General features: G+C 40.9%; 2 long non-coding RNA genes across 3 annotated transcripts; both read left to right on the plus strand.

Annotated features, from left to right (window-relative positions):
* Nucleotides 1-171: 171 nt before the first annotated feature.
* LOC127300843 (uncharacterized) lies at nt 172-18,019 on the plus strand. 2 transcript variants are annotated; one of them, XR_007851599.2, is made up of 10 exons: nt 172-270; nt 388-605; nt 809-882; nt 971-1,057; nt 1,140-1,343; nt 10,985-11,101; nt 15,462-15,551; nt 15,952-16,075; nt 17,601-17,744; nt 17,871-18,019. It is a non-coding gene; the product is annotated as an uncharacterized lncRNA (long non-coding RNA). The 2 variants fall into 2 exon arrangements; XR_011748533.1 differs by lacking the exons at nt 15,462-15,551; nt 15,952-16,075; nt 17,601-17,744; nt 17,871-18,019 and adding an exon at nt 13,043-13,337.
* A 273-nt stretch (nt 18,020-18,292) lies between these two features.
* On the plus strand, nt 18,293-21,961 carry LOC139833202 (uncharacterized). Its single transcript, XR_011748534.1, has 3 exons — nt 18,293-18,505; nt 18,832-18,886; nt 21,786-21,961. It is a non-coding gene; the product is annotated as an uncharacterized lncRNA (long non-coding RNA).
* The last annotated feature ends 488 nt before the right edge of the window (nt 21,962-22,449 follow it).

Raw genomic sequence — 22,449 nt, forward strand, 5'->3', positions numbered from 1 at the left:
CTAAAAGTAAAAGCAGTCATTCCCTGCTTTTATTTCTCACTCGACTATTTATTTTTTTCGTGTGTTGACAGTGCCCACAATCAATCTTTCCAAATCAGGTAATTGCTCTTGTTATTTTACCATTTTATGTGTCATTTTGTTTTCCTAATTCTTCACATCCATTCCTATTAGTTAGTAATTCTTCCTCTTGTAACCGCAGGGGAAAAAAATGAACTGGAGTCAGACTTCAGAAGGTTCTGGGAAGAATTCCGCTCTTCCAGCTCTGAAAAGGTATCTTGCTTCTTCCATTTTGTCACCGTAAGGCTAGAACATCTTGCTAGAACATTCTTATTAAATCTTACAAACAGAGGTCGTGTTAACGATCACACAACCTGCATGTTCGCACAGGTCATCAGTTTATACAGAGAAGACCCGGAGCATAGAGAAAGAGAGACAGACAGTTGGAGAGTACCATGGCTGTTCAATTCTTCTCGTAGTTCAGGAGGGCGCCACTGATGCCATTGACAACATCATGTGCAAACTGAATATGGAGAGCAACGCAGCCTCCCGCCTTGACAGTGTTTGCCGACTACAACTTAAATGAATCATCCTCCACTAATGAGCTGGTAAGCGTTTCTTTTCATGTACTATATGTCCAGCAGAAACCAATGATACATGTACTGGATTACAACTTAACAGATATTATTTATATTTCCATTTTAAGTTGATTGATAGCTGGTCTTTGCTAGGCAAAGTTCTTTCAGTAAAGCCTAATCTGATTAGTACTATACGATAATATTCACTTCTTGGTAAATTCATTGACGAACAGGGGGCGTCAAATCCAAGTGTTCTATCATTACTTGTTTAATTCTGTCTATGGGTCATTGCTCTGAGAGATTACAGGTCAGGTCCTTTGTTTTCACTTATTCTTGCCTTATATTCTTTCCATGGGCTAAAATTTATGCATAATGATTGGGCAAACCAACTACAGGAACATTGAGCTTAAACTTGTGCTTTCGGGACAAAGGATTGCTGAATTTGATGCTAAACTTGTGCATGATGATGGGATGACGTAAAGGTATTCCAGTACATAATTTACATCTTATACATTCTGGTTAAAGCCATCTAGCTAAGCATCATCCTTTCTCTCATTTTAACAGGCATTTTATGAGGTGGACTGAACTACTTTGAGATATATTGATAACACTTCACACACAAAATGAAAGGAATGGCAGGCAGATATAAATAAGACAATGTTTGATGCTGAATTGACTGATGAACAGCTTATGAAAAAACGTGATGACAAAATTAGTGAAGCTGATTGGAAGGACCTTATTAAATATTGGAGATCTCCTCAATTTGAAGTAAGTCAGGCTGCCTACTAATGTTATGTTATATTCCAGCCTAGTAATTGCCATTGGCTCACACTGTTTATGTACATGATGATCTCAGACCATTTTAGTACTTGTTTAATCTATGGCGTATAAGGCTCCTGGTTGCATTTAGTTTCAGTGTCATTGCTTTAGCTATGTACAATAAAAAAGTGTGTTTCTAGTTTTCTGTTTGATGCTCAGCTGATCCTGTTTTCAACCGTGTCCATCATAACAACCACCATTTGTTTTGTTTACAAAGCCAGTATTAGACCATAAGGCACCATATAGTAGAATCATGTCAGAATTTACTATTGTAAATTGTCCCTCCTCCAAGGATTACTCATCTATGTATATAAGCATTTTTAGTTTTAGTATGTGATGCTTGACTGCTTGTATATGTACATAAGCCTATTTCCTGAAATAATTATTTTATGGTGCAAATATATGTCTGGTAAAAGGTGCTTAGAGTTAAACTGGTGGATTGAGTAAGCTGCTACTTTTGATTCTTGGTAAACTGGTGGTGCTATTTATGCTATACAATCAATCTGGACAATTTTTTGTAGTTGGTACTGCAGGTTGTCTCTATGTTTCATTCGTCTTTGCATATCTTTTGCGGAGTAGCAGTATATGCAGAACCTAATATGATCCTAGCTAATTTGGAACCTATTATTCTTCTTCTTTTATCTTATTTTGCTTCATTTTAAGAATATATTTACTGTCAACAGTGAAACACACATCAACCAAACAGCTTCTGTTATTTTAAGAATATTTTAAGAATATATTTACTGTCAACAGTGAAACACACATCAAACAAACAGCTTCTGTTATTTTAAGAATATATTCTAGGCCGAGTGGGGTGTTTAATATCTATGAAGAAAGCATATGCTTTTGAAACAAACAAACAAACAAACAAACACATTCCCCGATTAGCTCCGGAAGTCATGTTCATCTCTATCAGTTGCATTAGCAACAAATTTATTGAAGTTCTGGCATTCGTGACAAAAGTCCTCTCAGTTTCAAATAGTTCACCCAACATGGTGGTGCGGAATTCTAAAAACGAGAACAACCTGGACTATTGCATGCACAAATGACACGCGATTCGTATTAGTACATATTCAAGATAGGACTATATATTTGACAAATAGTACAAGTGCGAGGTATCTCATCTAAGATGTAAGTATCTCCTTCCAGACGATGTTCTTCGTGTAGGTATCGACAGGACGCCTCTTCTTTTTGCTTTCATCAGATTTATTTTTCTTGTTATCAGCATCTGGGATGACAAGAACCTTCACGTTCTTTCTAGAGGTTGATCTAGATAGCGCGACATACAACTGCCTGTGAGAGAACACCGGCTCAGGCAAGTAGATACCGACATTAGGTATAGTCTGCCCCTGTGCTTTGTTAACCGTCATGGCGAAACTCAGCCTAACAGGAAACTGCTTTCTTTTGAACTGAAAAGGGAACATTTCATCATCAGAGGGGCAAAGTGGGATCCTTGGTAGGAAGATCCTCTTTCCAGCATGTTGGCCCAAAACTATTTCTGCATCGATGACATTCTTTTGGAATCCTCGAACCACCAACCTCGTGCCATTACAAAGTCCGTTTGCGGGGTCAATATTTCGGAGCAATATGATAGGGCAGTTTATCTTCAGCTTCAACAAATGTGGAGGCAGACCAGTAGGGGTCAATGTGTTGAGAAAGTCAGGTGGGTAGTAGTTATGAGGGTCATCCACCGCAGAATCAAAGCTACGGTACACCATCTGTTCTCCCTGGAATCGATTGATCATCTTCAAATTAACCCTATCAACACAATCATTTTTTGTCGACAAGATTGCTCTGGAGGTGATATAGTTTGGGTCTGACATGTTAGCACCAAGGTCGGAAACACGCTGTCTATTAGTTTATCAAGGTCGGAGCCCTTCTTCCCAGTACACGGCACACATATCTCATCAGGAAGACGGATGTTGCCATCACCATTGGCTTCCTCCTTACCATCACCGATGCGCAGTAGGTAATCCGCAAACCAAGGGTCACTATGTGCCCTCATATTGCGTTCCAGCTTTAGGTGAGTCATGCAATCCCAAAGATAAGACCTACGTAGCGACGCATCAATTATCTGAGCCCTTGACCCCTTACGGACAACTGGAAGGACCTGCCTGAAATCTCCACCGAACACGACCGTCTTTCCACCAAACGGCAGGTCTGGACGGCTCATTATATCGCGCATACTGTTGTCCAACGCCTCTACTGCCTGTCTCTTTGTCATGGAAGCCTCATCCCAGATGATGAGAGAAGCCGATTGTAGGAGCTTGGCAGTACCGCTCTGCTTGGTGAAGGTGCAATACCCGCCATCATCAATGCTCAGTGGTATCTTGAATCGGGAATGAGCTGTTCTACCTCCAGGCATTATGGAAGCTGCAACACCAGATGTAGCTGTCGCTACAGCTATCTTTTTCTGACCGCGTACTGTTGCGAGCAGTGCTCTGTACAGAAAAGTCTTTCCGGTACCTCCAGGTCCATCCACAAAAAACACTCCACCCTCATCGCCACGAACGGCAGACATAATTTTTTCATACGCTTTTTTCTGATCTATATTAAGTGAGTCTGATAGATTTATGTCCTACTCGTTGGGCTCAATCATAGACTCCTCGAAGATCTCCCTTTCCACACCAGTGGCACTGTCAAATTCCTCATCGATATCAGGAAGAGGAAATGACTTTATGTCCTTGCCCATCGACTGTAGCATATTCCTGATATCTATTAAAACCTTCTGCTCAGCAACATTGGATGGATCGTTGCGGCGATAGTCTTCCGACATTGCATCCAAGTGCTTATCCCAGAGCCCGCGCACATCGCTAGGCTCGCAGAATACCAATATTGTCGCAAAGAGCCTTCGTAGAGATGACGGCATCTCAAAGAGTGTAGATTCAGTGAGGGATTCATCCAATGTGTTGTCCCCTTCGATCAACCCCCTTCTCTCTGCAGCTTCACGAAAGGATCCCAGTAGCTGGCCATCAACCGTCTTTAGGTCATCGTAGCAGGTGGCCCCAGTGACATGGTTTAGAAGGACTCGCAGGTAATAGCGATCGCCTTCCGCTGGGTGAGCCGACACAATCCTTCCAACCTGTATCCTTTTTGTACGTGTACCATCTTTTTTTACAGCCCTTCTCTGCCAGTGTTTATCCTCACCTTTCTTACCTTTCTGCCAGGTGTACCATTCGGGGAAATCCCTGTACAAGATACCACGGGCCTCCTCATGTAATCTGTTTGCCGCAAAGTACTCTGTAAGCATTGACTTCTCAACACCTTGGCGGTTAACTACTTGTTGGATATCTTGGCCCTGCTTGAACGAAACCATGTGACAATTTTCTAGATGGAGCTGCAGCTGCATCACAGGTGGGTAATTTTTACTCAACTCGAAGCCGTATATCCTCCACAAGGCTTCGGGAGGAGTAACCCACCTCGCATCTCTATACTGGTTGATCTCATCTATGTTCCCGTTGCTATCTGTCCTGTCAGCCTCGCTCACTGTGATAGACGCCCGATCATGCCCCTTGTATATGTACTTGAATAGGTACTTGACGGCCTTTATGCTTGAGCATGCCTCAACATTGATGTGACAATTCAGGTGCCGCAAAAGGTGAGGGTTGTATTGGACAACCCACCTATTATCTAGCCAGGCCTTTCGGACCATTACTTTGCAACCATCGTTACGTCGTCTGTATAGAGGGTATGAGTCCTTTCCCTATAAGGTAGCCGCATTGAAAGGTCGAGGGTACTGATTCTTTCAAGAAGGACGTCCCTTCGTGCATGGACAATCAGGGTTCAAAACACCACATGGGCCATGCATCATATGTTTCACTACCATGTTGTACAGTTCTGGGTAGTTTATCTTATTAGGTAGCTCTGCTGAGATAAGCTTGTCATACTGTTCAGGACATGTGAGCTTGTATCGCCCCTCCATGATGAGCAAGAAGTGTGCATGTGGAAGGCCCCTCTTTTGGAATTCCACCACGTACACATATGCTTTTACCTTCCCGAGGATGTCCTTCTGAAAGAATTTATTCTTGAGTTCCTCCAGTTTTTCCCTAAATACACGCACGACAAGGTCTGGGCGGTCTTGAGGTGTCTGGCCAGGGTAGAGCTCGCGCTTGATCTCATCCCAGTTAGGATTGCATGTCATCGTGAGAAAGATGTCCGGCTTGCCGTACTTCCGTACCAAGGCCATAGCATCCATGTAGCGACGCCTTTTGTCACGTGGACCACCGATAAATGTTCCCGACAACACTGTCCGCTTTCCAATAGCATCGGCGCTATCCTCACCGGCATGCAAGCTATCCATCAGGCCTTGGTACAGGTCTGCCCTTATCTTATCTTGATGATTCCACATATAGTCCGACCGTGAGTTCTCGATCTTGATATATGTGTCTACCGCGAACTGCTGAAAAAGACGCTTTCCGTGCAGGATCGTGTTAAATATCCCAGGACGCATCTGGAATTTATAGCAGTAGTAGTCTCTCACTGACACACATTTATTTCCTCCCGAAGCTGCACAGAGAATTTAGAATGGGTGGTGTTAGAAACGGGAGATCATATGTCTTAGCATGGACTTCGCATGTAAAAAATAATTAAAACACAAACCTGGATCATTATCTCCGTCGCCATCATCATTGTTATTGTCGGGGGATTGAGAGGACTCGTCGTTATTACGACGAGCTAGACGAGCTGCACGTGCCGCCATCACAGTATCATAGGACACAGTTCTCTTCGGGATATCGGTATGCCACCCAAGCTCGCCTCTAGGGAAGAATAGTGGGTAGGATAGTGCGTCATAGCATCCATGATAGGACTTGATACCATAAATATCTCTGTTTTTTCCTTGCAAGATCACGCTGTGGTCAAACTGTCTTCGTCGTTCGCTTCCTTCTACCCACACTGCGGCTACTTCGGAAGTGGTAGGTGCATTGTACGTCCTCTGGTCCATCCTTTGGTCAAGGTTTAGTGTGATATGATAATCATCAATATCCTCAACCTCTCCCATACTCCGTAGATGTTCAGAGTATGGGTTTCCTTTCAGTATATTGACTATCTGTGTGATTACTTCTTTATCTTTTGCGCACTGCTCTTTGCGGCAGCTACGATACCTGTGCTCTAAATTGGGGTCATCATCAAAGAATTAAAGCTCCAGGTGACTGCCTTGCAGAACATCTATTCTGCCAAATGACCTTATGTTGTGGTACATGTTGCCATGAGCACGAAAAGTGCAGATAGGATGCTTTGATGTGTTAGTGGTATCACCATCAAGGTTGCTGTATAGTGAGGTGAACGAGAAATGCCCATTGAAAAACCTTATGTTATCACGGAAATGTCTAGCATCAGGGTCCTCACTCGTCCAAAGCCTCATGAGCTCGGGTGGTGTATCCGTGTTGGCTAGCTTAATCTGCCCATTACGACAGCAAAACCCCGGTGGCTCATGCTCGAACTTCTTTGCACCACAATGTGTATGCTTGAAGTTGTCAACAGGCTTGAGCATGTGCGTCTCAGTTGGTATTTTGTTGTACACCATGTCATATGGATCTGGAATGTTTGGAACAGAAGCTGAGCCATCATTGACCTCATCTATTTCCACATCCTCATCGGCATCATCTTCTGAAATGGTGGATAACTGCATTAGTTTTAATATTATGTGCACAATATGGCCTAGAACATGATCAAATTACCTTGTCCAGCAAACATATAACCTTCCTCATCTTCGGAGTCTTCTTCCAATATGACACCCTCATCCTCGCCTGAAGAATAATTATACATCTATGAGAACATGTTTCAAATAGGCATTTAATGAATATGGAGAAAATAATTACGGTCATCATTGGCTGGTGACTGTGTTTGAAGTTGTTGAACAATCTCGGGCGTTGGAGGTGTAGTTTCTACATACACAGCATGAAAGTATATGAGTCAGCCTCTGCACTTGTTAGGAAAATAATTACGGTCATCATTGACCTCATCTATTTCCATCTCCTAGGCGTAATAGTTTAGAAACACTACTGGTTGCAATTACTTCAGTTAAGTTATCTGCAGTGAAATGCTATTACTTCAGTTACATTGGTGAGTTGAAGTATGTCGATGATCACAGATCTAGCAAGGTCGTTGTCGAGTTGAATGGCAGGCTGATCAAGTCTAACATCATCTCGTCAAGTCAGTTTCTGTAGCATGTATACTATGTTTAATTGTTTGCATACTACCGGAGTGTAATAGCTGAATTAATACCCCTTTTCTGAAATGTGGATGTAGGTTCGGCCTATAAATAGTACACAAGAAAACATATAGGTAATTGAAGGTCTATACACTACTAATGCATGAAAGTATGATCATAAGAACCATTAACGAATTAATTGGATCAAAAGAAAATGAAGACATGAACATTACCGTTGTTAACCACGGCTGATTGTGTTGGTGTCTCGGAACCATTTACACCTTCCATGCTCATCGACGGGTTTTCATCTGCCGATGATATCGCATGCTTCTTACTATTTGCATAAAATGCTTCATTTCGAAGACCTAGCAAGGCATGCCTTTCTCCGGGTGTTACATGTTTTCTCCATGACTTTTGCTCTGGAATAGGTTCCACTGACATTTGCTCTGGAATAGGTTCAATATATATAGGTGTTCCACTGAAATCGGGGATATGCCAATCACATGTGGGTATGTAGCCTTGAGTACCAGGGGTATGAACAACCTCAGGGATCCAACATGGGTTCTCCATGGCTATGGATTCTTCATTAAGACTATTGCGGCGTAACTCTTGGCGAGCTTTCTTAGAACGCTTTTTCTTAGGACTCATAGCGGCATAAAGGAGCCTATCCTTTGCGCGCCTTTTTTCAATGTGCTCTGATAACGTGAATGATAAAATGCTTGTAAGCAAGAGTGCATGTAGCTATGAAGAAATCATCAATAACAAATCACTTGCCTGCTAATAATCTCTTTTGTTGATAAGTTGCATGTCTTTTTGCTAGTAGTTCATTTTTGCTATCGATATTCATTTGTGCATATCGTTCCCTTTCCCGCTTCTTCTTCTCTGTGCTATCAACAACGGGTTGTGGTTGAATGCGGGATGACGTGGGTTCATTACTATTGCAGTTCTCCATGTCAACTATATCTACATAGTGGAACGTTAATAATTTTTATATCAGTCTATATAGCAAAGCAACTTCACACATTAAACATGATGAAGTTATAATCATACCAGTAGGGATGATTTCTTGCACTTGCAATAGCATAGGAATTGACTGCATCTGATAGTTGTCATTCCTTCTTAGCCATTCATCATCTTGAGAATGAACTTCATTTTCCTTGTGTGCTAAAGGAACTTCAGTTTCCTTGTTCACTGTTTTAGCTACATTACATATGAATTATTAGATAGCTGAACTTATTTTGTATCGAGGTTTTAGGTGCGCTCATACCAGTGACCAGACTTCCTTGCCCTTGAGATGACATATGAGGTAATTGCATATGTAATGCGTCATTATCATCAGGGACCAAAATTTCCTTGTCCCTAGCAGTGTGTCCTGGTGAAAACACAAAAAACATGTTGTTTAGTGGCATTATAGACATGATTTGAACATAGTGCTTGTAAATTGCAAAAACCCAAGGAACATGTGGTTTAGTGTACCTTTAACAGCAGGTGTGCTTTCTAGCTGACAAAGTGCAGATGGACCTCCATGTGACTCTTGTGTGCAATAAGTTGCAATCACATCAGTAGGGATGATTTCTGGCCCTTGAAATGGCATAGGAATTGACTGCCTCTGATAGTTGTCATTCCTTCTTAGCCATTCATCATCTTTATAAGGAACTTCATTTTCCTTGTTCACTGAAGGAACTTCATTTTTCTTGTTCAGTGAAGGAACTTCATTTTCCTTGTTAAGTGCTGATGATTTTCGTTTTTGAAGAGATTCACGGTGTCTTTTCAGCAAGTTTTCCTTTTTCGTGCTATCCATATGTGCATATCGCTCCCTATCCTGTTGCCTCCTCCACTCCTTTGGACATATGGGTGTTGCGTGAATGCTCAATGAAGTGGGTCCATCAGTACAACTATTATTGATGTCAACAGTTTCTACACAGAAAAAATATCACATATGTAGCTACATTAGATATGGATTATTAGATAGCTGCACTATTTTTTTGTGGACAATTTAGGTGCCTTCATACCAGTCACGGGACTTTCTTCCCATTGAGATGACATATGAGGTGATTGCAATTGGTATGCCTCATTTTCAGCAGGTGCAACATTTTCCGTGTTCGCAGCAGTGGCTCCTGGTTAAAACCCAAAGAGCGTGTGGATTAGTTGCATTACAGCCATGAATTAAACATAGGAGCTATAAATTGCAAAAACCCAAGGAACATGTGGTTTAGTGCACCTTTAACAGCGGGTGTGCTTTCCAGTTGAGTGAGTGCAGACTGTTGTGTGCCTGTAACAGATTGTGTGCTTTGTAGTTTAGCTTTCTTCTGTTGATAGGATTCACGTCGCTTCTTAAGTAGCTCATCTTTCTTTTGTGGATCCATCTGCGCATAATTCTATCGACGTTGTCTATTGCATTCTTTTCTATCTGTAGGTTCCCCACCATTGCTGGTGTCTGCGACACCTAATAAAATACACAACATAATTAGTTGTTGATCAGAAGTTGATTGACTTACACATTATATATCATCATTGTTACTTGTGCTGATGGTGTTGGACAAGTCTTTGAAAGGAGTACATTCACTCGATCGTTTCGATGGATCCATCTGCAAGGTATAAGTGTAGTACTCAAATGATTTTCCCACTGTCGGATGGTAGTTAGGCGGTAGAAACATGAACGATTCGTCGAACTTACCAGAAATCAAATCAATTCGTCGACGGGGCCTTTGAAATTTCTACCGCCCTATCTCTTTGCATAGGTCAGGGTTTGCTCGTCGTTCTGATTGTCTGGGAGGAGTAGAGCTAACACATAGACAAGTGGGTGAAATTCGTGAGTTTTCTGTCTGTTTGTAAAAGACAGGTGAGTCGCTAGGAGTAGTAGATCGAAATTTGGGTAAGAGGCCGAAATTTGGCTAGTATTATGTGGGTATGTATAAGGAAGGTATTTATTATAAATCCTCTTGAAATTTGGCTGGGAGTAGAGCCAAATCTGGGCAAGAGGCCAAATTTTTGGAAGGTATTTATTATAAATCCTCTTGAACAAGGAAGGTGATCTCTCATATTAATTATGAAGAGATGGACTAATTGCAAACCAATACGTGACAGCCCCACACAAGGTATCACATACAACTCATTTTTAGGATGTAGGACATCAAAACAACCGTAAAAAATGCACGTTGGACTAATTGAAGTGTTCTTTTTATATCTATTTATTCCATTTACATGCATTAACTTTGTGTAATACACTGGTTAGCTTAAAATAGACTGGGCAACATGACTCAACCTGAGACTAAATCTTAAGTTTTCCTTCTTTTTAGCTACAGCAACATGGCTTTGTTCTATCACGGACTCAATTAAAATGAACTTGCGCTGCAGCACATGACTCGTATACTGCTTTTGCTGAGTTTAGCATCGTGCTATATATTTATTAACAGATCCGATAACTTCCATATGCTAGGACATGAGTTGGGGAAGCTGATGTTGGGCCAGGGTTTGGTGGTGCTGAGCGGTCAGGTGCAGGCTATACTACTGCCGGTTTTTAACACGTAGATGGAATGAAGATATGTCTACAGCGGTATGTATCCATTTTTCTTCAAAGCAAGATGATGGAATTTTGTTCATGTTGTATCCATGTTTTTTATTCTTTCACTTATTTTTGCAAGCTCCCCAAGAGATAGTGAGCTTACGTTTGATGTATATTCAGATGAAACATTAATTTATTTCTTTTACAAGAAAGCAAATTGCTATCATGGAAACTGAATTCAATTATTTTAATTGAGAATTAAATGAGCCCGTAAATCTGTGTCCTAAGTCCTAACTACTAAGACGTTGCTAGAAAACTATAGGGATCATTACATGTTGGGAGTAGACGGATTCAGAGAAGTGTCGTGACAGAACCATGACAGTTATTCAAGCATGAAAACTACTATTCTTTTCAAAAAACATGGAAGGACATATCAAACATTCATATAACCATTACACCTTAAAAGAAGCCGGTAATTAACATGTTGTGAATCAACACTTGTCTAAAACACTGTTGCATCATAGTGTAGGAAACAACTGCTATATAATCAGATTATAGCATTATCCAACAGTCAAATGAAAGCCGCAAAGGGCTTTTACAGGAAGCGTTCAAAATAGCCGAAACGGCAACTTCTCAAACAAAAAAATCTAGACCTGCCATGCTGACTAAATCTCTAACAATTTGTGGGATGTTGTCAGCACACTCGTTGTCCCTGTAGGATAGCATGTGTACCACCGCTTTGATCCGCAAGGCGTAAGCAACCTGGACATGCATTTTCCATCAGTACTCCCAAAGAGGTCAAATTTATAGTATATATGTTAGAACCAGAAATCAATACACACCTTGCCATCTGCTCGGACAACTTCTTTGCCATTCCACCACCGCATATATGTTAGAACCAAAAATTCTGACATGCGGCTATATAGAAAGTACACATTATTGTTAGCGAAACTGTAGACTGAAGATATTGAAAACCATTAATTTATGACATGGACTCTAACCTGTCATGGTTTGTTGGCAACACACATGGTGTGATGAGATGCCAATGGAAAACATCATCTTTCCAGCCTTTTATTGCATATTGGAGAGTAATGTTTAGGTAGATTGATATCTCTTTCAGCTTTAATAGATATTTGTGATGAACTCCTGGCTTAACAATTTCCCTTTTAGGGCTGGGATCAAGTAGAGTAATTGTTTGTTTATCCATGTCAAACAGAAACAGAATGTAGTGTTGCCCATGTGTACGAAATGGTAACCAGATCTGCATAAAATTGAATTATGAAATTTTACCAAGTATGCAAATCAAGAGACCAATAAGTTTATCATTTATGGGTTCAGAGTGCATGGAAATTAGATGCAAACATGAATTTTGAACAGTAAGTGTGAACAGAAATAGAATATAGCAGTGTCTTACTGAGTTGCACTCTGACACATGGTACAACATCCCCGGCCAGTGGTCACATATCCTTGCCCTTATCTCACGCTTATCGTCAAACAGTAAACGTTGCTTAGGGTCTATGGAGGAGTCAGTCACTAAAGTCTGAGATGAGAGTAAGAATTATTAGAGTAATTAGATAAAACAGGACATTTCCATAGTAGTGTAAGATGAATTTTATCATGAATACTCACGGAAAAGCTGAGATCAAAAATGTGATCATTAGTATCCATAAACAACCGGGCTTCGTCTGTTGCGTTAACCCGTACAACCATGTTGAAACATTCCTTGTCCATACCATTAGTATCCTTTAACAAGTCTTTAATTTGTTTAAGAGATATACTAAGAGGATACGGGTTAGAGCTCTGAACCCAAATTTGTCTACGAAAAAAGCCAGAGAGTTAACCACTGGATAAAAATAATAACAATTTAAAATGGCCCATTGCCTATAAGTTTGACTTGCGTCTTGGCTTCGTCGTCATTAACAGACAAGATATATTTTCTAAGTTTGGCAACTGCTTCATCCTTGTTAATCGACTTCTTGATTATCTTGAAAGGAGGTGAGGTGGCATTGGCTACCTGATTTCCTTGTGATAATTCAGTCGGAGGAGGACCATTACCTTCCCACATCAGGACATCACTTGCCTCTCCCTTTTGATCAGGCTGCGGTAATTCTGGTCTTCCTTTTAAAATATTTAAGTCAGTATTAAGCATCATGTAAGGTAACTGTTTCCTGAATAGTTTGAGACCATCCTGCAAATTAGGTATTATGAATCATTAGTGGAAGCATTGATCTTCATATAATATCATTTTTGAACCGTTGTGAAAATACCTGCGTTACAGGATGAGCTAGTTCCTGGCCTGTCCATTCTTCCATGAATTTTGGCAGAAACAAACCACATGATGAGCTGCAACAGTGTAAACAAATATTGGTCTACATGAATCTGCAAGTATAAGAAATTTTAGAATAGTCCCGAAAGGTAATACTCATGTAACATACCTATCTGTCTGTAATGGTTTCTGAATACACTCCACCCATTTCCAGGTAGTTACCGCTAGGTCTTTCCATTTGTCACCTAGATTTAATTCACTCATCTGAGTAGCAAGTTCAAGCTGATTTTGAAGACCTTGTAGCTATTAAATAAAAAAGTAAATGACATGCTTTAATTAGAAGATAGATATTATTTCACACAATATATGATAAATAAGAGATTATATTAGTTGATTACGGTCCGATGTAAGTCGGGGCGGACTTTGCTTGGACCAAAGGAGTCAAGTATTTGTATACGTCGATTGGGCACATCGACATTACATAGTATCCAGTGACTCATATTTGCATGAATGGGTATAAATAGCTGACGACAAATAAAAAAGTAAGTGGTAGAAAATAATATCTATATTCAAACTGAAGTCAAATAGGTATGCTGAACTTACCATGTCATGTTTTAGGTAGTTATGAACACGTTTTATAATAGTGGCAGGATCTTTCACACTTATGGGATTTGCCCCCATATGTTTCATTAAGCTTGAAACATTTGTGTTTTCTAACCACACTTTTCCACCAGCCCTGGTAGCTAGATGTCCTTTCACTCTCAAGTAGTAAATGTAAGCTTTAATGCACTGTAGTTCAAAGCAAATTGTTGCGTCAAATGAGCACATTGATTTACAATATACATAAATATGAAAATGTATACTTACGTCCCCATCCAACCATCCATCGTCTGGAAATAAGCATTCCTCAAAATCAATGCGCCTCAAGCATGCGTCATCAATCCGGAAGAGTTTGGTCTTGGGAGAAGGGAACGACATGATGTATTTTTTTGGTATCGTCAATATCATTTTCGGTAATCTCTCCCATATCTCCATCGGTTGAACTTATCTATGAAAGGTAGTCATAATAGAGTTAAAAAATAAAAAGATAGTGAATTGCTTTATTTAAAGTGCATTAACCTAATTTTCTATTCATTGCCTTTCCTAAGCGCAGCCTACCATGTCACTCTGATAATTATCATCTTCTTTGATCTCTCTCACCTCTTCAACGGTTGAGCTCATCTATAAATAGTAATCATATAGAGTTAAAAAATAGAACGAAAGTCAGCAAGATGAAGAAGTGCTTTTAAAAAATGGAATGTGATAATGTGCATTAACCGCATATGATCTTATTGCCTTACCTTAGCGCTGTCTACCATGTCACTGTGTTTATCATCATTTTCTTTAACCTCTCTTACATCTCCAGCGGTTGAGTTCATCTATGAATAGTAGTCATATATATTTAACTGGAATATGGTAAAGTGCATTAACATCATTTTATATTCATTGCCATACCTCAGCGTTGCCTTCCGTTTCATTTTGTTTCATATTATTTTCCTGACTCTCGCTCATCTCAACATCGTTTGAGCTCATCTATGAAAAATATTCATTGAGATAAAAAAAATAAACTCATTGGTCACAAGTTGCTTTCGACAATTTTAATGCTTTCGTAGTAATGGTAAATGTAGTTTAATTAGTAGTATACCAGACATGAGTACATTTTCTGATTCTTATGTTTGACCCTATTCTAGATGTAGCAATACAGTCCAGATTGGTATCAAATAGTATGAAATGTATCAAACACAAAAAATCCTAGCTCATCTATGAAAGGTATCAAAGAGTCATTAAAAATTAAAAAGTAAGAAACATGGCTCTTGCTATTTTTAGTGATATGAGTGATATCATCGACTTTTAATGGTAGAAAAAGTAAGAAACCTGAAGCCCTCCACCTTCTCACAGGTCAAACCTCTTTGTATAATTCTAGGAGTGTGCAAAACTTAAAATTTAATCCAACTTAAATTTTTTGTGGGTTTCTAATATCCCATGCATGATATTTATGCCACAGATGCTCATTATGTACTTAGTGGGATCATGCACTACTGTACTGGTAATGATGTAATGGTAATGACTTTGTACATACCTTGAACTCGCTGAATTTTCTTCCAGATCTGACTTGTGACGTCCCTTGAAAATTGTTTTGGAGACGGCAGGTTGAAATCTGGATTCACGAGACCTCTCGCCCCAGCCATGCTTGAGGTATCTTTTATATGGCTGCTTCCTTGTCGCAATTATGGGTAATGTATTAATTACATTACCATAGCATGATGTCCGTGTCAAGTAATATGAGCATGCCGAGATACTATCTGAGGCGAGTTGATTTCATAATTGAATTGATTGCTATTATTTAGGGTTTTATTAAATAAGATGATTTGATTCACGTAATTTAAGGGTTTTATTAAATGTGATGATTTGATTCAGGTAATTTAGGATTTATTAAATGAGATGCTTTGTTAAAAATGCAGGTGATTGATCCTTTTTGCTGACTGAATATTTTTTCATTAAACTGATGAATGTAAATTTAGAGTTTCAATTAATGAGTTGCCTTTTATTATCTCAAAATAATGATCGTTCTATTGACGTAATATTTTCGTGGCAGGTCCATACTTAATCTGGAAGAAAATAGCTGACGTGTGTCTACTTTGCATAAGCACTGTATTGATGGTTCATGCACCAAAGATTAATTAAATTGGCTGAAAACATTTACGGAGTGAGAAAAACAGGTATGTACTGAAATGTATTTTTCCGTGAGTTGCTGTGTGTTCTCATTTATGTAATTGTATTGTCTATGGGCAATGGAAATCTAAAAGTAGCTTGCATAATATTATTTTTTATGTCAAGATAATCAAGAGGGCAAATAAATAAAGATGGAAACATAATAGCCCATCATGTGAAAACTGGACACATTGAGATCGCCTTTGATATGTGTGAGGGCATTATGAGATAAAGAACAGAGAGTTCACGTAGTAATCAAGATTCTAAGTAGACAACTTTGAAAGGGCAACATATTACATCTTCATATTCTGTCCTTCAAAGGGCCCCCAAAGACATGTTCGAGTCCACCAGAGCAAGCCGCCCGGATTTGAAGCCCTTCCATATTCAGAGGTTCACATACAACCCCATTTTGAGCCTTTGTCGCACAAAGGCCCTGCCACGTTTTAGAGTGGACATTTTATAAGCTGGGCGAAGTGTTTGACGAAAAGATGAAAGATCATAATAAGCTAGGAGAGTGTCCGGATCAAAAACAAGTTGGCTGTTGTCTGTTGATTTCAAAGCCCCTACGAAATTTGTGAAAACAACATATGAGTAAATATAGTCATGTATGTAAGTTTATTATAATGTCAAATGGTATATCCCAACTTACATTGTGCCGTGCTGACCTCAAAAAGGATGGCAGATAAGATAGACATATCCCGCTCGGCACGTCGCCATTTCATCATGTGGCGCGACACGTGCTTGTCCCATATGCGCAGACATATGAACTCCCACCTTGTAAAGAAACAGTAATTTAGATAACATATAATCAGAAGATAAAAAAACTCAAGTTTATTTTATCATACCTATTGTTCATCAGCACGACTTCTCGGCATGGTGTGTTACGATTGGTTGATGGGAGGAATCGGACGGGGCTAACATAGACGACTATCCCAATTACATCTGAAAATGCTTAAAAATATCAATTCAATAGCCAGAAAAGTGCGAAAGTGTGAACCATCGTTTTTACTAAAAATTTCAATGCACCTGCAAGTTGTCTGTTTTTCAGTGTTGCGACACAACTGAAAGTCATGAACCGGTCTGGCAGCATAGGTATGGAAATGGTAGGCCCAGCTAAATCAATTTGGGTCCAAGAGTGCATAGTGGTGTAATAATCATTGTGTAACAATCGTCTTGCCAGTGTTTCAGCCAGCTGGAACCCAATACCTCTGATGTAGTATACATGGCCCGTTCGCAACTTGTTGTTCACACGCAACGCTGTTTGTCCATATGCTATCGCTTCCATCTTATCACCCTATGAAAATTCCAATGTCAAACGGATAGAAATAATAGCAATGTTCACACAATATGAAAGAATACGAATGTTTTCCATACTGTCTTGTAAGAAAGAATGGTTTGCCAAAACAATGTTTTTGAAATAATGATCAGAAGCACAATTTTGTTAAGAATCGTCCAATAAGATTTTGTTCCATAGTTATTGTTAGCTCCTAGCTTAACGTCATTATAATGCTCAAGGTGCAAATAAGTGTTCAGGTGAGTTGAGCAAACGATTTCATTAAGATTCTCCCTGGTGAAAAGGTTCCAGTTGATGGTGTCGTCATCAAAGGCCAAAGCTATGTTAATGAAAGTATGATAACTGGGGAAGCAATGCCCATTGCAAAGAAACTAGGAGACAAGGTTGGTACTTCTAGATTCTGATGATTGTCTTCATTTTGTTTTGTTTATCACTTACTCCTCTCAGATTCTGATGATTGTCTTTATTTTTATCGAGTGCTCTGACACATCAGTTGCTCTGTTTTAAAGGTTATTGGTGGTACTGTAAATGATAATGGTTAAGGCCACTCATGTTGGATTAGAAACGGCTCTGTCACAGATAGTACAGCTAGTTGAAGCCGCTCAACTTGCAAGAGCTCCAGTGCAAAGGTTGGCAGACAAAATTTCACGGTATTTTGTTCCAAGTATCTGTTACTTTATAATTCCTGAATATGCACTAATAACCAGCTCAAGGGATTCAGCTGGGAACTTTGTACGGAACTACCATCTAACCTATCTTCTACTGTATACTCCTATTTGATGAACTTGTGAGAATCAAATTTAACACTGTTCCTTACTGATCTTATTAATTTTCCAGCAGTAACAAATAGGTTCGTTTTGGGAACTCAAATTTAAAACTGTTCCTTACTGATACCTGCAAATATTCCAAAGGTGTTCTTGCTTGTGGTAGCTCTTTGGAAAAACCTTTTCCACCTCACATTGTTTCATCTTATCTCAAGGTTGTGGTGCCTGCATTTGTTACATGGCTTGGCTGGTTCATAAATGGGCAACTTCACCTCTACCCTCAGCAATGGATTCCTACTACTGTTATGGTTGCCACCGGAAAAGGTGCTTCTCTAGGTGTTCTTATCAAAGGTGGCAATGCACTTCAGAAAGCTCACAAGGTAAACTGATCTTCTGAGCCTTTGTATGCTAGTCTGTGTGTGTGCACATGTGCATGCCCATGTAATACAGAGTTAGAGACCCGGGTGGGATTTTCTTGATATTATTTTCTGGTTTTTTAGAACTTTTCCGCACTCTATGTTAGGCTAAGGAGAACTCGCATCGGCATCTCAGAACATCAGTTTACCTTTAAGAGATCTCTGAAATATTTGAGGGTTATTGTGTGTTTACGGATTTCTATTGTTTCTGATTTTACCACTCCAAATCGTGACTTAACTATACACTCCGCTATAGGAGACTATCTGAAACATTGGCTCTTTGTGTGCAGGATGTCTTCCTCACCTTCCACTGTAGAAGGGTTAGTATGAACCACATTTTTTAAGGTATGCATTTATCTATCCTGTAGTGTTGAGTTCTCATGTGTGTGTTAATCCATGGTCTGCATCAAACTATTTATTTGCTCAGGACCATGAAACATCAAATGATGTATTTAATTAATGATTACTATGGGTTCTCTAAGACAAATAGCATGGTGCTGTGTATAAATTTCAGGTTAATTATGGTGAACAGGTTGCATTTGGCATGCTTGCAGATTTTTTAAAATTCCTGAATATGCACTAATAACCCGTCAAGGGTTCTCTAAGACAAATAACATGGTGCTGTGTAGAAATTTCAGGTTAATTATGTTGAACAGGTTGCATTTGACATGCTTGCAGATTTTTTAAAATTCCTGAATATGCACTAATAACCAGCTCAAGGGTTCTCTAAGACAAATAGCATGTTGCTGTGTAGAAATTTCAGTTTAAGTATGTTGAGCAGGTTGCATTTGGCATGCTTGCACTTTCTGATGTTTCTCACATCTGATGTGTGCTGAAAAGGTCTTCGCTGATTTTAAGTTGAATAGTACTATTTTGTTGCACGGCTCTGAATTGCCAAGCACGGCTGGGTAAACTGAACCTGAGCTTGAGGACCAGTCAGTTGATACAAGGAATTCCTCCTGTGATGAATTTGTGTTGAATACTACTGTATAGTAAAGAAACCTGAATACTACTCTGTTGCATGGTACTACGCCAAATAGTAATCTTACGTTTAATATCATTGCTTGCATGCTTGCATGCTTGCAGGAATGCATGATACATACTCCATATTAGCTGGTTGGTCCATATTAGCTGGTTGGTTCATGACAAGGAAGTGCATTGATTTCTTTGTTCTCTGGTAAGAAACCCTGATTTAGTTTGGCTCAGTTTATTGTTTGTCTTCATTTTGTTTCCTAGCTGTGAGCTTTATTGTTTGCATTACGCTAATGCTGTGTTTGGTTGCGCTGAAACTGGGCTCGGAATTAGAATTGGGGGGCAAATGGGCAAATTCAGCTGTTTGGATTGCACTCAGAATTGGGGCATGGAAACTGGGCTCAATTCCGAGCCCCCGCCCGCGCGTGTAACGCTTGGCCCAAATCTTTCCGAGGTCGGCACCTCGGAAATGCTCGGAATCTCCGTCGCGTACCTCTTCCAGTCTTCCTGCCCTCGATAGAAATCTCCCCTGCTCGCGCCCGCCGCCGCCTCCCTCCGCCTCCCTCCCCTGCTCGCGCCCGCCGCTGCCTCCCTCCCCTGCTCGCGCCCGCCGCCGCCTCCCTCCGCCTCCCTCCCCTGCTCGCGCCCGCCGCTGCCTCCCTCCCCTGCTCGCGCCCGCCGCCGCCTCCCTCCCCTGCCCGCGCCCGCCGCCGCCTCCCACCGACCTCCTCGCGCCCGCCGCCGCCTCCCTCCGGCTCCCTCACGTCCTCCTCGCGCCCCACCTCCATCCAGTCTCCCTGCTCGCGCCCGCCGCCGACTCGACCCTACCCCGTCTCCCTCCGGCTCCCTCCCATGCCCCTGCCCCCGCCGCCGCATGCCCCTGCGCGCGCACGCCGCTGCAGCGCTGGCTCCGGTCGCCGGTGCCCTTCTCCCCTGCGCACGCCGCTGCAGCGCTGGCTCCGGTCGCCGGTGCCCTTCTCCCCTGCGCACGCCGCTGCAGTGCCCGCTCCAGTCGCCGGTGCCCTTCTCCCCTACGCACGCCACTGCAGCGCCCGCTCCAATCATCCGGCCCTACTCCGGCGAGCCCCTCGTCCAGCCTTGCTCCGGCGAGTCCCTCTTCCGGCCCTACTCCGGCGAGTCACTAGATTGAATCGGAAATACATGATTTATTTTTATGTTCAAAACTGTCCAAATTCAACAAAATATAAAATTCCATACTTTGTACATCCAAACAGGATTTGGAATTTGTTACACCATTTGATTCCAACACCAAATTCCAAACACATCCAAACAATAGAATCGAATTAGAAGCCAATTACTTTCCATCTAGGATTTGGAATCTTAGTCCAATTCAATTCCATGCCAACTTTCTATGCATCCAAACACAGCATAATTGCATTTGGTCAGCGGTGAGAGTTGGTGTGCTGACCACGGCCATCTCGCGCCTACCTATTCCGGTGTGCTCGCCTCCAGCAACTCGCCACTACGGCCTGGCGCAAATCTAGCACCTGCAGAAATCGAGTCTGCCATCAAGGATTGACAAGGTGAGTAATTCTCTATTGTTTGTTATTCGTGCTATTTGGCATGCTTGCAGATTTTATAAAATTCCTGAATATGCACTAATAACCAGCTCAAGGGTTCTCAAAGACAAATAGCATGGTGCTGTGTAGAAATTTCAGTTTAAGTATGTTGAGCAGGTTGCATTTGGCATGCTTGCACTTTCTGATGTTTCTCACATCTGATGTGTGCTTGCCTAGAAAAGTTTTGTCGTGGCAAGGATTAGCTATTTGTAGTCATAACACTTGGAAGTAGTCATAACACAGAAGCTTAACTGAATTATATAACACATAATTTTGTTTTGCACTATAACACTTTAACTGAATTATATATCACATGCTAAGCTAGGCTGCCCCTGAATCAGAGAGAGACTTGAGCTGCTCTAGATTAATTAATTCACTGTGATGCTCAAGTTCACCTAAAGCTACTGGAGACATGAGACATTAAGGTATCCATGGAGTTATAGGTGAACTGAGTGCCCTCTGTTCATACACCAACAAATCATGTTTGAAGTAATTCAATGGAAATAAAGGGCTAGGTATTTGGAGTTGACGGGTAGTTCCCTAAATTTGGTGCCAACTCATTATTCACCTCTTACACATATCATAATTGTTGGAATACTTACATTTTCGTCGACGAGGATAGCATGGTAGATTAGATCACCTCCTCTATTGTTTTTTATTCGACCAGAAATAAGTTTGTGATTGCCTCCCAGGATCTGTTGTAGATATGCAATTGTTCCACATTGCAGAATGTAACATGACTGCATTATAAACGGAGAAACATGAGTAAAACGTGATGCTAAGAACATGAGTAAAACGTGATGCTGGAACTTACCTTGGTGCCATTACCCTCTTGGAGGCGTGGCGATCGAGCAGGTATTGACCGAGCATGGCGGCGAAGATGGATGAACTCGATGAGATGAAGATGACCTTAGCCTGGAGCTATGGTAAGATGGTTCATTCCTTTAACCTGGCGTGATTTATTTCTGGCGTGAATCCTGATTTTAACCTGCGTCCTTTAATGGTGATTACAGCGCACGACATCGGGAAGGATTCATGCGTGATTACTGGGAAGGATTACATACCATGCGTCATGGGTGTTTCCTGATTCATACCGTGCGTCATGGGTGTTTCCTGATTCATGGGTCGTTCTTGGTTTATTTCCATGCGAGATTTCCTAATTCATCGGTCGTTCTTGATTTATTTCCTGTTTAGATTCCATTCATGCATGATTTATATTTCCTGGCGAGATTTCCTGGCGAGATTTTCCTGCCGAGATTACATACCTGGCGAGATTGCATACCTGGCGTGATTTATATTTCCTGGCGAGATTTCCTGGCGAGATTTCCTGGCGAGATTTTCCTGCCGAGATTACAT

Source organism: Lolium perenne, chromosome 7 (assembly GCF_019359855.2).
Source record: "Lolium perenne isolate Kyuss_39 chromosome 7, Kyuss_2.0, whole genome shotgun sequence".
NCBI lineage: Eukaryota > Viridiplantae > Streptophyta > Magnoliopsida > Poales > Poaceae > Lolium > Lolium perenne.